Genomic DNA, 12,983 nt, shown 5'->3' on the forward strand with positions numbered 1-12,983 from the left:
GGCAACATTTCTCCTTGAAACCAGTGGGATTCTATTTATTTTGGATGAGGGTGACTCAACAACAAAAGAAAATTCAGTTTATTTTGGTTTTTATGGTTTACTCCAGTTTTGAGTAATATAATTTCCTTGTAGGATTTAACATTATGTATGGTCCTAATTAATTCTTCTTCTCCACACAATGTTTACATATTTTATAACAATACATTTATTATTATTATTATTATAGAGTCTTACTCAGAAGGACCTCAAAGTGTTTCTCATCCACCTAATTTATTCTAATTAGGTCCCATCATTTTTTCCATTTTACAGTTAGGGAAGAGGATGCAAAGAAAGGCCAAATGGTTTTCCTAATGTCATCTGATGAGTCTAGACATAGAACAGGGACTGGAGTATGGGCCTCAGGACAGGTAGTCCAGGTCTTTGCCCCTCTATCTGTGCTAAGTTTTCAGATGAGTTCTTGCCAAATGTGGCAACTTATGAATTGAATCAGTTGACTTCAGAGTGACCTAAATATGCCACTGATCTTAAAGAAGACCACGGGTACATGTCATGGCAGAGCATAAATCCAGAGTACTATTGGTGAAAATAAATGACCACATTCTGTACTGACTGGGTAGATTCATCATTATGTGTGATGGGCAAGTAGCAGGATGAATTTCAATTGAGTTTGGATATTAAAAACAACAATGATACTATTTTTCATTTGTGTAGACCTTAAAGTTTAGAAAGCACTTTGACAGACATTATCTCATTTGGTCCTCACAATAACCTTGTGTGGCAGGCAGGGCAGTTATCATCATCCCCATTTTGGATATGAAAAAACAAAGCTTAAGGGGGAAAATAAGTGACTGGCCCAAGGTCACATAGCTGGGAAGCTGTTGGCAGAACCAGGACTCAAACATGGTGATCCTAATACTAAATCTGGTGTTCTTTCCACTTTAGCAAACAAGATTGTGGGTTCTCATGAAGACCCATCAGATTTTAATACACTCAGCCCACATATGGGGCAGCTAGCTGGTTACAGTGGATAGCATACCAGGCCTGGAGTCAGGAAAAATCTTCTCTGTAAGTTCAAATCTGGTCTCAGACACTTACTAGTTGTGTGATTCTGGACAAGTCTTTTAACCCTGCTGGCCTCCACTTCTTCATCTATAAAACATGCCAGAGAAGGAAATGGCAAATCATTCCAGCATCTTTGCCAAGAAAGCACCAAATGGGGTCACAAAGAGTTGGGCACGACTGAAATGACTGAACAACACCAGGCCATGTACAGTCTTGTAGCATATTGGCTTAAGAATTTTGTTCTTGTGAATGAGTTTTTTAAAAAATGGAATGACACAATGCATAAAATTCTGGTCCTGGAAGCAGGAAGACCTGAGTTCAAATAAGTCTCAGACACTCATTAGCTGCATGACCCTACAAAAATCACTTAACCTCTGTCGTGTCAGTTTCTTCCACTGTATAAAGGGATAATAATAGCATTCTTGTCCCAGGCTTGTTGTGAAGACCAAATGAAATAAAATTTGTAAAGTGCTTAGCATAGTACTTGGCACATAGTAGGTACTTAATCAATACTTTTTCCATCTTCCTTCCCCTTCCCCTTCATTTTGCTAATGAAAAATAAGATGTGGAGCATATTACTGTGTATTTGTGCCTTACTGTACCTTCGTATACTATACACCATCTAGCACAGAGCCTCACACATATCCGAGGCACTCAATAAGCATCTTTGTTGTATGAATGTTATGGTTAATTTTTCATTTACACCATGTCACTTCTTTTGTAATTTTTACACAAAGATACCAAGTTCTTTAAAGAGCAGTGATCCTGCACAGAAAAAAAAATCAGTTAACACACAAGCACATATGTGCACACACACATGCACTGAGCTCCATCCTGTATTGATTATACTATTAAGGTGGCTTTAGCTCCTCATTAACTGTCAGGGTGAGGTCAAAGTATGGCTGCTGTTCTTTAGATGAGGCACTGTCTCAAGGCAATCTGATCTAAGCAGAAATGGGACCACACCAGCCATACTGTGAAGCTAATGCTGTATCGACTCCTTGTGTGCTCTCGGCTTAAGGCAAACAGCCACTTTTTGTTCATTTGGACAAATGAACACCTTTGACTAAGAGCCCGAGAGGATTAACTCCTGCCATGCTCAGAATGGCTTAAAAGGTTTTAAAGGGTGTTAAGTAGAAAAACACGTTGGTAGTCCTGTCAGAGAGTTCTTGTGCTTTTTAAAAAATTATCTTGAAATGACTACAAATTTACTTTCAGCTCAGCATATATTTTTAAAGCAAATAAAATCTTCTCTTAGTCATACGTATATGATTAAGTATTAAAAGGAAGTATTATTTAATTTATATATTTTTTTTCCTGAGGCAATGGGTTTAGAATCTGTTATTCAAGACTAGTAAGCAAATATATAAATGATTAGTTGTCCCTCTATGATTCCCGCCATTGAAAAAGTTACATCATTTACCCAAGCAACTGGATGGAAAGGCTTGAAGTTTATTGAGTAAATAAATAGGTTGAAAATGAGTAAACTGGTTAAAATAAAACCCTTTAACATTTATATAATCAAGGAGGAAAATGCATAATTAAAGCATTTCTGTAATGATGAACTGAATTATTTTTTAAAAAATGTTTTTGGTGGGGCAATGAGGGTTAAGTGACTTGCCTAAGGTCACACAGCTAGTAAGTGTCAAGTGTCTGAGGCCACATTTGAACTCAGGTCCTCCTGAATCCAGGGCTGGTGTTTTATCCATTGTGCCACCTAGCTGCCCCTCGAACTGAATTATTTAAAAGAGGGGAGGGGATTTGGGGAAGCCCTACATTTAAAAAAATTATACAGCTACTATGGATCTAAAATTAGAATAAGCAGATTTTTAGATCAGACATGTTTAGGTTATTTTTTTTCTCATTACTCATCAGCTAAAACCTGAATTCATGGCCTTATGTTTTCTAACTGTGAGAGGAGGCAAGCAAACAACTGAAGCATAGTTATAAATATAGTGTTTCCTACTCCCAATAGACACTCTATTAGCTGCTGTGACAAAATTTTTAAAAAAGATGCTTATCGATTAGGGAATGGCTAAAAAAAAGTGTGCTACATGAATGTTATAGAATATCATTGCACTATAACAAAGAAGGAAAATGAAAACTTGAGAGAAACAGGAAATTTATATAAACTCATGCAAAGTGAAGTAAGCAGAACCAAGAAAACAACATACACAATGTCTACCCCAAAAGGCACTAGGAAGTACAACAAAAACTCAAAGATGATACTGTATAATTACAATGACCAAGAACTTGGCCTTAAAGAGATAAGAAAATTATGTCTTTCTCTTCTCTGCAGAGGCGGAAAACCATGGGTGTCCAACTGTCAGACTCAGTAGATGTATTTGTCAGTTTTACTAAACTTATATTGTGTTATTATTTTGTACTTTTTGTTACACAGGATAGCCCTTTGGATAGGAAAAAAGTAAAGGGATATATTTGGAAATGATGGTGATATAAAATCAAAAGACAGGAATATTTTTTAAAAACAAAAAAGAATTCCAGGAAAGAAAAAAATCTCCTTTAAGCCATACAAACCAATTGTAAAGGAGCATATTTGCTAAAGAATAACAAAGTCCTAAGAATTTTAGGTTTTATTATTTTACAAAAATGATCATGAAAAGGCTAATAAGCATAATTTTCTTTTTTTAATAAAAAGTACCTGCACAATAATCTAATATGTTTACTTAAGAAACTTCAGCTAATTTTATTTCATCAAATCTCCCAAGTCATTTAATAATCATTACAAATATCTTTCCAAATTGGAGCCTAAAGGTGGAAAATGAAATTTTTTTTTTTGGTGAGGCAATTGGGGTTAAGTGACTTGCCCAGGGTCACACAGCTAGTAAGTGTTAAGTGTCTGAGGCTAGATTTGAACTCAGGTCCTCCTGAATCCAGGGCCAATGCTTTCTCCACTGCGCCACCTAAGCTGCCCCTGGAAAATGAAATTTAAAAGTGTTCTCTTAAAACTCAAAATCCCCTAATATTTACATATAAGAAGTTCATTTCTTCTTTTTTCTAACCTGCAAGTAGTAAGTCATTTTTATAATACTACATTGAAGAAGGGTAGATAGAGAATTCAGTAGATAGAGAACCAGGCCTGCAGTCAGGAAGACTCACCTTTATGAGTTCAAATCCTGCCTCAGACACTTTGCTAGCTGTGTGACCCTTGGCAAGTCACTTCATACTGTTTACCTCAGTTCCTCATCTGAAAAATGTGCTGGAGAAAGAAATGGCAGACCACTCCAGGATCTTTGCCAAGGAAACACCATATGGGGTTACAAAGAGTTAGTCATGACTAAACAGCAACAACAACATTCAAGAAGGCACATGTTCCTTCAATAGACCATAAAGGAGGAAGAATTGTGTCATCTTACTTTCCTATTTTTTATGGACAATGAGGGTTAAGTGACTTGCCCAGGGTCACACAGTTAATAAGTGTCAAGTGTCTGAAGTCGGATTTGAACTCAGGTCCTCCTGAATCCAGGGCCAGTGCTTTATCTACTGTGGTGCCACCTAGCTATTGACCAAACCTTTTTTTTTTTTTAAATTGTGTCATCTTTCACCTGTGGTACACCAAATACCTATACAGTGCCTTACACATACGAAGTGCTTAAATAAATGTTTGTTTAATTGAATTCAAGTTGTTTTAAAACATGCCTGGAATGTTCTCCCCCCTCATCTCTGCAGCCTGGCTTCTCCAGCTTCCTTCAATTCCTAGCTAAAATTTTACCTTTAAAAAACACCTTTTTAATCCCCCTTAATTCTAGTGCCTTTTATCTCGAGTTTCTCTTGTTTATACCATATTTGTTCTTAGTTTTCATGTTGTCACCCACATCAGACTGTGAGCTACTTGAGAGCCGGGACAGTATTTTTTTACCTTTCTTGGTATACCTGGCTCTTAGCATAGTGTTGTTGTTGTTGTTCAGTTGTTTTTCAGTCTTTTCTCATTCTTTGTGCTTGCATTTAGAGTTTGCCATTTTTTTTTCTCCAGTTCATTTTATAGATGAGGAAACAGAGGCAAACAGGGATAAGTGACATGCCTAGGGTTACACAACTAGTAAGTATCTGAGGCTAGATTTGAACTCAGGAAAATGAATCTTCCTAACACCAGGCCTGGTGCTCTAATTGCCACATAGTATAGTGTAGGTACTTGGTAAAAGTAATAAATTTTACTGACCGAAATTCCACCCTTGCTTCCCTACCTCCCGCCAAAATTTCAGTACAAAGCAAAAAAGGTTTTTTAAAAAAAATATTCATTAATGTCTCTGACTTTGAAGGCTTTTCCCTGCTATGAGCTGAGAATTGAGAAGCAACATGATTTAGTAGATATAATGTTGGACTTAGAGTCATAAAACAGCCTCTGATACTTACTAGCTATGTGTGATCATGGACAAGACACTTGTTCTATCTATTAAAAAAAAGACACTTATTCTCTGTGAGCTTCAGTTTCTTCATCTGTCAAACATACATAATAATATCTGTGGTCCTTAGCTAGCTCCTCAGGTTGTTGTAATGTTCTAACGAGATGATGTCCAGTTAACAATATATAAATGTCAGCCACTATTATTAGTTTTTGATCCAAGTGGGCCAATTATTGAAAGTACAAAAGCCCCTATTTTAACAGACTAAAGAATCTTCAGGCCCTTCTTGACATCTGAGGAATTTGGATAAAGTGAGACCAGATCCCGCTAAAGGGTGTCCTGAAAAGTCAGTGTAGCTACAAGGCTGCATAGCCTTATAGTGCAGTAAGTCTTTTGGGACACCTAGTATGTGTTGTTCAAATTGCTAAGTGGAAACCTACACAGAGGAGAAAAACCAAAACTTTTGTCTCAATACACTTTCAAAATCTATTGGAATCGAAGAAGATTAAATTTATCATTTAACAACATCCTGCTTCACAGACTGTGGATCTGAATTGTGGATTTTGGGAAACAAAAATTTGAGTTTAAATTTCAACATATGAACATGCAAGCTGACAATATTATATAATGTTAAGTCTTCAGTCAGGACTCACTATTTTTCCTGGTAGTGAGCATTTCTTGTAAGATTCCTCCTTAAAAGAGGCAACATGGAAGTCTATGGAGAAGCCTCTTTCCACTCAACAGCTGGTCTCTAATTTTCCACAAACAAGACTGCTGTAAAAACAAGCTGATTAAACACACCAGCCTGTTTGTTTAAGGGTGTTGAATGGACACCTGGAGCCAATTCCCATTTACTTGCAGGTGCAGTCTATGAAGTCCTCTGTGGTTTGATCCAAAGAGCACTGGTGCCGATGGAATCTGAGGACCTGGGTTCCAATTGTATGATCTTTGGGACCTTGGGCAAGTCAGTTTACCTTCTTGGAACTCAAGTGTGGGACTGGATAACTTCTTCCATCTCTTCTCTAACTCTATGATACTATAATAACAGCTTTCCCCCGAACCCAAACCCTGCCTTCCTTAAATAAATTGAGCCCAATGGCAATGCTTGACTAATGGTAATGTTTTTGGTAATGATAGTCGGAGTTCACCCTGGAGCAGGAAGCAGGGTGTATTCTCAGTCAAGAGGTGCCATCTTTTGATTTCTTATCCCTATGTCCTCTCAGCCAGTGGAGTCTCACAACAATAATTCAGTTCATCATTACAGAAATGCTTTAATTATGCATTTTCCCCCTAGACTATATAAATGTTAAAGGGTTTTATTTTAACCAGTTTACTCATTTTCAACCTATTTACTCAATAAACTTCAAGCCTTTCCATCCAGTTACTTGTGTGAGTGATGCGACTTTTTCAATGGCAGGAATAGGAGAGGGAAAACTAACAGATTCTAAAAACATTGCCTCAGGAAAAAATATATAAATTAAAGAATACTCACAACAATAACACTAATACTGTATTTTTAAAGATTTTACATAAATCTTCTAGGGGCATACCATTAGTTTCTGTTACTTTTGTCTATAAGTGCATATATATCCATCACCACCACTTGACAGATACACTGGTTAAAAGAGTAATTAAATGAATATTAAATTAATATATGTTTGACCCTGAGTGTTCTTCACCTTCGGCCCCCATTATTAGTGGACAAAAGGGTTCTGGAGGAGCACATAGCATGGGAAAATATCTCTTTCCCCATGTAAAGTTCATATTGGGGGGAGAGGTCAGGCTCAGCCCTACCCTTCCCTTTGGCCAGCCCATGTTTGCCACAAGTTTCCTTCCTGATGCTAGAACCAGCCTTCTTAACAAACAAGGACATGCCAATGATCTGGAGTGATCTTAGCAACCAAATTCACATACTCCATATACAAGTTGTTGTTTTTTTCTTTAAATTAGAGGAAAACTTTGTGATTTGTTCCTGGTAGGAACAAATTTCTTTCTCTCCCTTCTCTTGCTTCCCGTGGGTGGAGTAAGACCTAAGATGGTGCCTCAGCTACTTATATTCAATCAATCAGAAAACTTTTTTTTTTTTTTTGGTGCTGTGTAATGAGGGATAAATGACTTGCCCAGGGTCACACAGATAGCAACTGTCAAGTGTCTGAGGCTCGATTTGAACTCAGGTCTCCCTGATTCCAGGGCTGGTGCTTTATCCACTGCACCACCTAGCTGCCCCCAATCAGAAAACATTTAATATAAACCAACTTCTATGGAGAAATAAAGGAGTATAAGATTCTGGTCTTTCTAGTTGAGGAAAAGAAGAATGTATGTTATAAAGTAACTAAGACGAAAAAGCAATTTATAAATCTATTCTTCTGAATAGTATGTGGTGGTGGTGGGGATATTATGAGAATTCAGAGGATGGGGTTTTCTCAAATTTTCAGGATGAAATGATTATGAAAGAAGAAATTTGCTGGACCTTGAAATTAGATCAAGGGTTCCAACTAAATGGATGGAGATAGGAAAAAACTGATGAATTAATTCATTAGACTGATGAATGAAGCTTTGAAGGTAATGATGCAAAATGTGTGATCTGAACAGTAACCATGAGAGTCTGGCTTGAGCAGGGGTGAGGTATCATAGTTTTATGAAGAGGAATAGTTGGAGATAATTCTGGAAAGGTAAAAGGGGGCTAGATCGTAGAAAAGTGTATTCATATCCTGGGAAGCTGTGTGACATAGTTTCTAGAGCACTAAACTCAGAATCAAGAAGACACGAGTTCAAATTTGACCTCTGCTACTTACTAGTTATGTGACTATGAGCAAGTCACTTAATGTGTGAGCCTTGTTTTCCTCATCTGCAAAATAAGAGAAATGATACCAGTCCTTTCTACCTTCCTTACACAGTTGTTGTGAAACTCAAATGGAGTAACATATATAAAATCCTCTGAAAGTATTATGTGAACTTTTTTTTTTGAGGGGCAATGAGGGTTAAGTGACTTGCCCAGGGTCACACAGCTAGTAAGTGTCAAATGTCTGAGGCTGAATTTGAACTCAGGTCCTCCTGAATCCAGGGCTGGTTCCACTCTGCCACCTAGCTGCCCATGAACATTTTTATTAGTAGTAATAGAAAAGTCATTCTTCTTGACTTGTTCAATAGAGTTCAGACAGAAATGGTTCTGGGACAAGCTAATGTTCTACTTAACATTAATGTTTATTGTTATTAACTCGCTATAAACATCTTTTTGATGGAATTCAGGAAGAATCAATCCTGGAACAAGTAACTATCCTATTATTTTTTCATATTTAATCTCCTACTGACCATGGATCACTACTTTCTGAAGTGTTAGGCTGTATGCTCATCCTCTATAGGCTGACTGAGAACATCATCCAGTAGCAGACAGGACAAGGGGAGGAATGACAGGTCCCCTCATCCCATTCCCACATTATTTTGGTTTCTGATGGGTCTCTTTTCAATATTTTGAAAGCCTTTCAATCCATGTCATATGGAAGCTATGAGTATTTGTTATGGCAACATCTATTAAAAATGTTGGTTTGGGGCAGCTAGGTGGCACAGTGGATAGAGCACTGGCCCTGGAGTCAGGAGTACCTGAGTTCAAATCCGGCCTCAGACACTTAACACTTACTAGCTGTGTGACCCTGGGCAAGTCACTTAACCCCAATTGCCTCACTAAAAAAAAATGTTGGTTTTAAGTTTTTATGGATCATTGTTAGTGGAAAAAACATTTATCAAGCCAGATACAATGTAGTACAGAGTAAATGGAAATAATCTCAGAGGGGAAGGAACTAGCAGCTATGCTAGACCACAAAGCCCTCCTGCCACAGGTGGGATTTTACCTGAGTCTTGAAGAAAGTCAAGAAAACTAAGAGGAAGAGATGAAGAGGAAGAATATTTCTGAGCAAAAGGAAGTGCTAATAAAATGGCACAGTTGTGGATAAAGGACTGGCCCTGGATTCAGGAGGACCTGAGTTCAAATCCGGCCTCAGACACTTGACACATACTAGCTGTGTGACCTTGGGCAAGTCACTTAACCCTCATTGCCCTGCAAAAAAAGGGCACAGTGATAGGAGATGATATCATGCATGAGAGATAGCAAATGTACCAGGGTTGCTGGAGTATAGAGTTTGTAGAAGGAAATCCAGTCTAAGAACACTGGAATGTAGGAAGCACCCAAGTTAGGGCAACTAGGCAGACAGTGGATAGAATGCTGAGCTTAGAGTCAAAAGGACCTGAATTCAAATCTGATCTCAGAGTAACTGTGTTATCCTGGGCAAGTCATTTGACTCTGTTTGCCTCAGTTTCTTCATCTGTAAAATATATAGAAGGAATTGCTAAACCATTCCAGTATCTTTGCCAAGAAAACCCCAAATGGGGTCACAAAAAGTCGGACATGACTGAAATGTCTGAACAAAAACAATAAAATCCAAGTTATGAAGACACTAAAATGTTAAGCAGGAAACTATACATTTGATCTTGGAATTAACAGGTAGCCACTAGGAGACCTACACTTTAGAACAATACTTTTGCCATTTGGTTGGAGCATGGACTGTATGGGGAGAGATCTGAGGCAGAGGAGAACATTTAGAAGACTATTTTAATAGTCCAAGTAAAGGATGATGAGGACATGTGCTAAGATGGTGGTTGTGTGAGTAGAGAGAAAGAGCTGGGAAAGGAGAAAGAACAAGGTTTAACGGTGAGAGTTAATACTGAAACTGAGGTTGGGAGCCCAGGTGATGAGGACAGTACCATCCTTAACAATAGCAGGGGAGTTTGGAAGAGGGAAGCATTTTTGGTGAAAGACAATTGAGGTCTGTTTCAAGAATGTTGAGTGTGAGATGCCTATGGGATATCTAGTTTAAAATGCCCATGCCAGCATGTGGGGCAGTAGCTCAAGACAGAGACTAGGGATGGATAGAAGGATCTAGTAATCACCCACATAGAGATGATATTTTGAACTCCTGGCAACTGACTGATGAGATCACCAAATGAGATAATCTGGAGGAAAAAGAGAAGAAAGTTAGGACAGAATTCTGTCTATGATAAAGACCTGCTTCTTGCACAGTTTATGGGTTGAATTCTTTAGGACATTTTGAGGTCTGTATTTGCAGCACAAGGATTTGTCTCCTGTTAGTCAACACAAGATTGTAACCAAAGTTCTCAAGTCATGCTTTACGAGGCATTCAGTAGGTGATTGATTGTATCATGATTATTTCAACCTCATCTTTTTGGATGGTGTTTAGACAGAAATGGTCCTGGGACAAGTTGCTATCATGCTCTTATTCCCTTATATACAATGGGTTTTTTAAAAATTCTTGCACAGGTGGATAAAATTATTGCTTTTTGAAATTGTTAGGATGTAAGCTCATTCTGTGTAGACTCATTGAAAGCACCCTTTGTACAACTCTAGTACCAGACAGGACAAAAAGGATGATTTATATATTTCATCTTGTTCCCACATTATTTTGGCCATCATCATCATGATGCAGCTAAGGTGGCACAGTGGATAGAGTACTGGGCCTAGAGTCAGGAAGACTCATCCTCCTGAGTTCAAATCTAGCATCAGAAACTTACTAGCTGTGTGACCCTGGGCAAGTCACTGAACCCCATTTGCTTTAGTTCCTCATCTGTAAAAGGAGCTAGAGAAGGACATGACTCAACAACATAAACATCATCATCACTACTCCTGTAATTCATTTATACTCCCAATAAATGGTAGTACCTGACCATAATCCAGAGTGGGACATTATTTGGAAATAACTTGCAATATTAGGGTTTCATGGTTCTATGAAAGTTGTAGGAGAGAATGATAATGGTCCCTGATCATCCTCAGCCTAATTCCTACCCTTGTAACTTCTGGTTTAGCTTTATACTTGAAAAGAGAATAAAGAAAATGGAGCCCAAAGGAAGAAAAGAGTTGTCACCAGATATCTAAATCTTGAGTGTTTAGAATAAATGCTGGTCCACTGACCAGAAACCCTCTATTCTGACCTCTCATTAGAAAGACTGGCTAGCCATCAGCATTAAAATAAGACTATACATCTCATTTCATGCAGAACGTTTAAGTGTTCTGACAACATTTACAAGGTGCTGGAGTACCTGGTACATCCAATTTGGAAAGCAATGCAACTTGAGTGAAACTAATTACAATGTTAGTCTAGATCTTGGGTAAGATAAACTGGGCAGGATCACAGTGAAGTGGTAGGCTAAGTAGGTGGTCTTCTCTAAGCCACTTTACTTAAAAGTACTAAACTATAGGTCCCAAATTAAGAATAGTAGAAATAGTGACAGCAAGTGCTAGGATCTTCTCCTAGTATAAGCTTTAGGACCATTTTAGCTGGAAAGAGGAGATTCCTTTAGATTACAGAAGAAAATTGAGCTGGGGGGCAGGGTGCAAAGTGGGAAACAAGATATATGCATCTGATAAAGGAAAACAGAAGGGGGAAAGCTAGGGAAACATAAAAGTCAGGAATAACATTGGCAAAAAGTTACCAAGAATAGATGAAGAGGAATTTCCACAAGAGAAGTTTTGTTCTAAAACAGTTTGAGAGAAACAGTAATAAAACAGAGAGAACTTGTTTTTAATTCTCAAAGCAGGTAAACTGAATAAAGTGGAGAAAAGAAGGACGTTCCTAGATTTCTTTGGAAGTTTAAATCAAAATAACTTAGAAAAGAAAATACTTGGGAACATTTCCCTGGTACGTATTTCAAGATATTTGCTTTTGCAGAAGAGTTTTACACCCGGGACTCATCTCAAACCTAAAGCAAACCTCCAACAGAAATCCTTTAATAAGGCTATTTTTTGGAGTGTGATCTTAAGCCCTTGCTCCACTTCTATGTGACTTCCCAAAGCAGCCTAAAGAGCATCTGATTTCAGCAAGTCAACCATTATCAGTGAAAACTCCCTCAATTTTTTTTTTTACTTTTTAATAGTTTTATATCATCAGATAGCCCTTGAAGCTGGATCTAACCAAAAATATTACTCAGAAAGTTACCTCTAGTTTTTTGTTGTACATTTTTTTACTAGAAATCCCTGCATAAAGAATTACTTAAAATTCTCTCCATAGTTAAAATCATCCAATTCGAAGATCAATTATCTTAAAAAGTCACAGTTTGGGGCAGCTAGGTGGCGCAGTGGATAGAGCACTGGCCCTGGAGTCAGGAGTACCTAAGTTCAAATCCGGCCTCAGACACTTAACACTTACTAGCTGTGTGACCTTGGGCAAGTCACTTAACCCCAATTGCCTCACTAAAAAAAAAAAAGTCACAGTTTGTGGCCCCAAGTGTATTCTTGTTTTAAGAATTTGACATATATGTATATACATATATATACACACACAGACACATATATATATATGTGTATATATATATGTGTGTGTATATATATATGTGTGTGTATATATATATATGTGTGTGTATATATATATACATATACATATATATATATATATATATACTACCTATAAATCATGTACATACATGTACCTTGGAAGTAAATGCCAATTTGGCTTGTGAGCAGAACTAAAAATATGACATTCTCTTGTATAT

The 12,983-nt window shown here is 37.6% G+C and overlaps 1 protein-coding gene across 7 annotated transcripts in view; it reads right to left on the minus strand.

The window, feature by feature from the left end:
• The window catches only part of FRY (FRY microtubule binding protein), a 570,040-nt gene that overhangs the window by 433,615 nt on the left and 123,442 nt on the right, over positions 1-12,983 (minus strand). The gene's annotated exons all lie outside the window — the stretch shown is intronic.

This window comes from Dromiciops gliroides, chromosome 3, assembly GCF_019393635.1.
Source record: "Dromiciops gliroides isolate mDroGli1 chromosome 3, mDroGli1.pri, whole genome shotgun sequence".
Classification (NCBI taxonomy): Eukaryota; Metazoa; Chordata; class Mammalia; order Microbiotheria; family Microbiotheriidae; genus Dromiciops; species Dromiciops gliroides.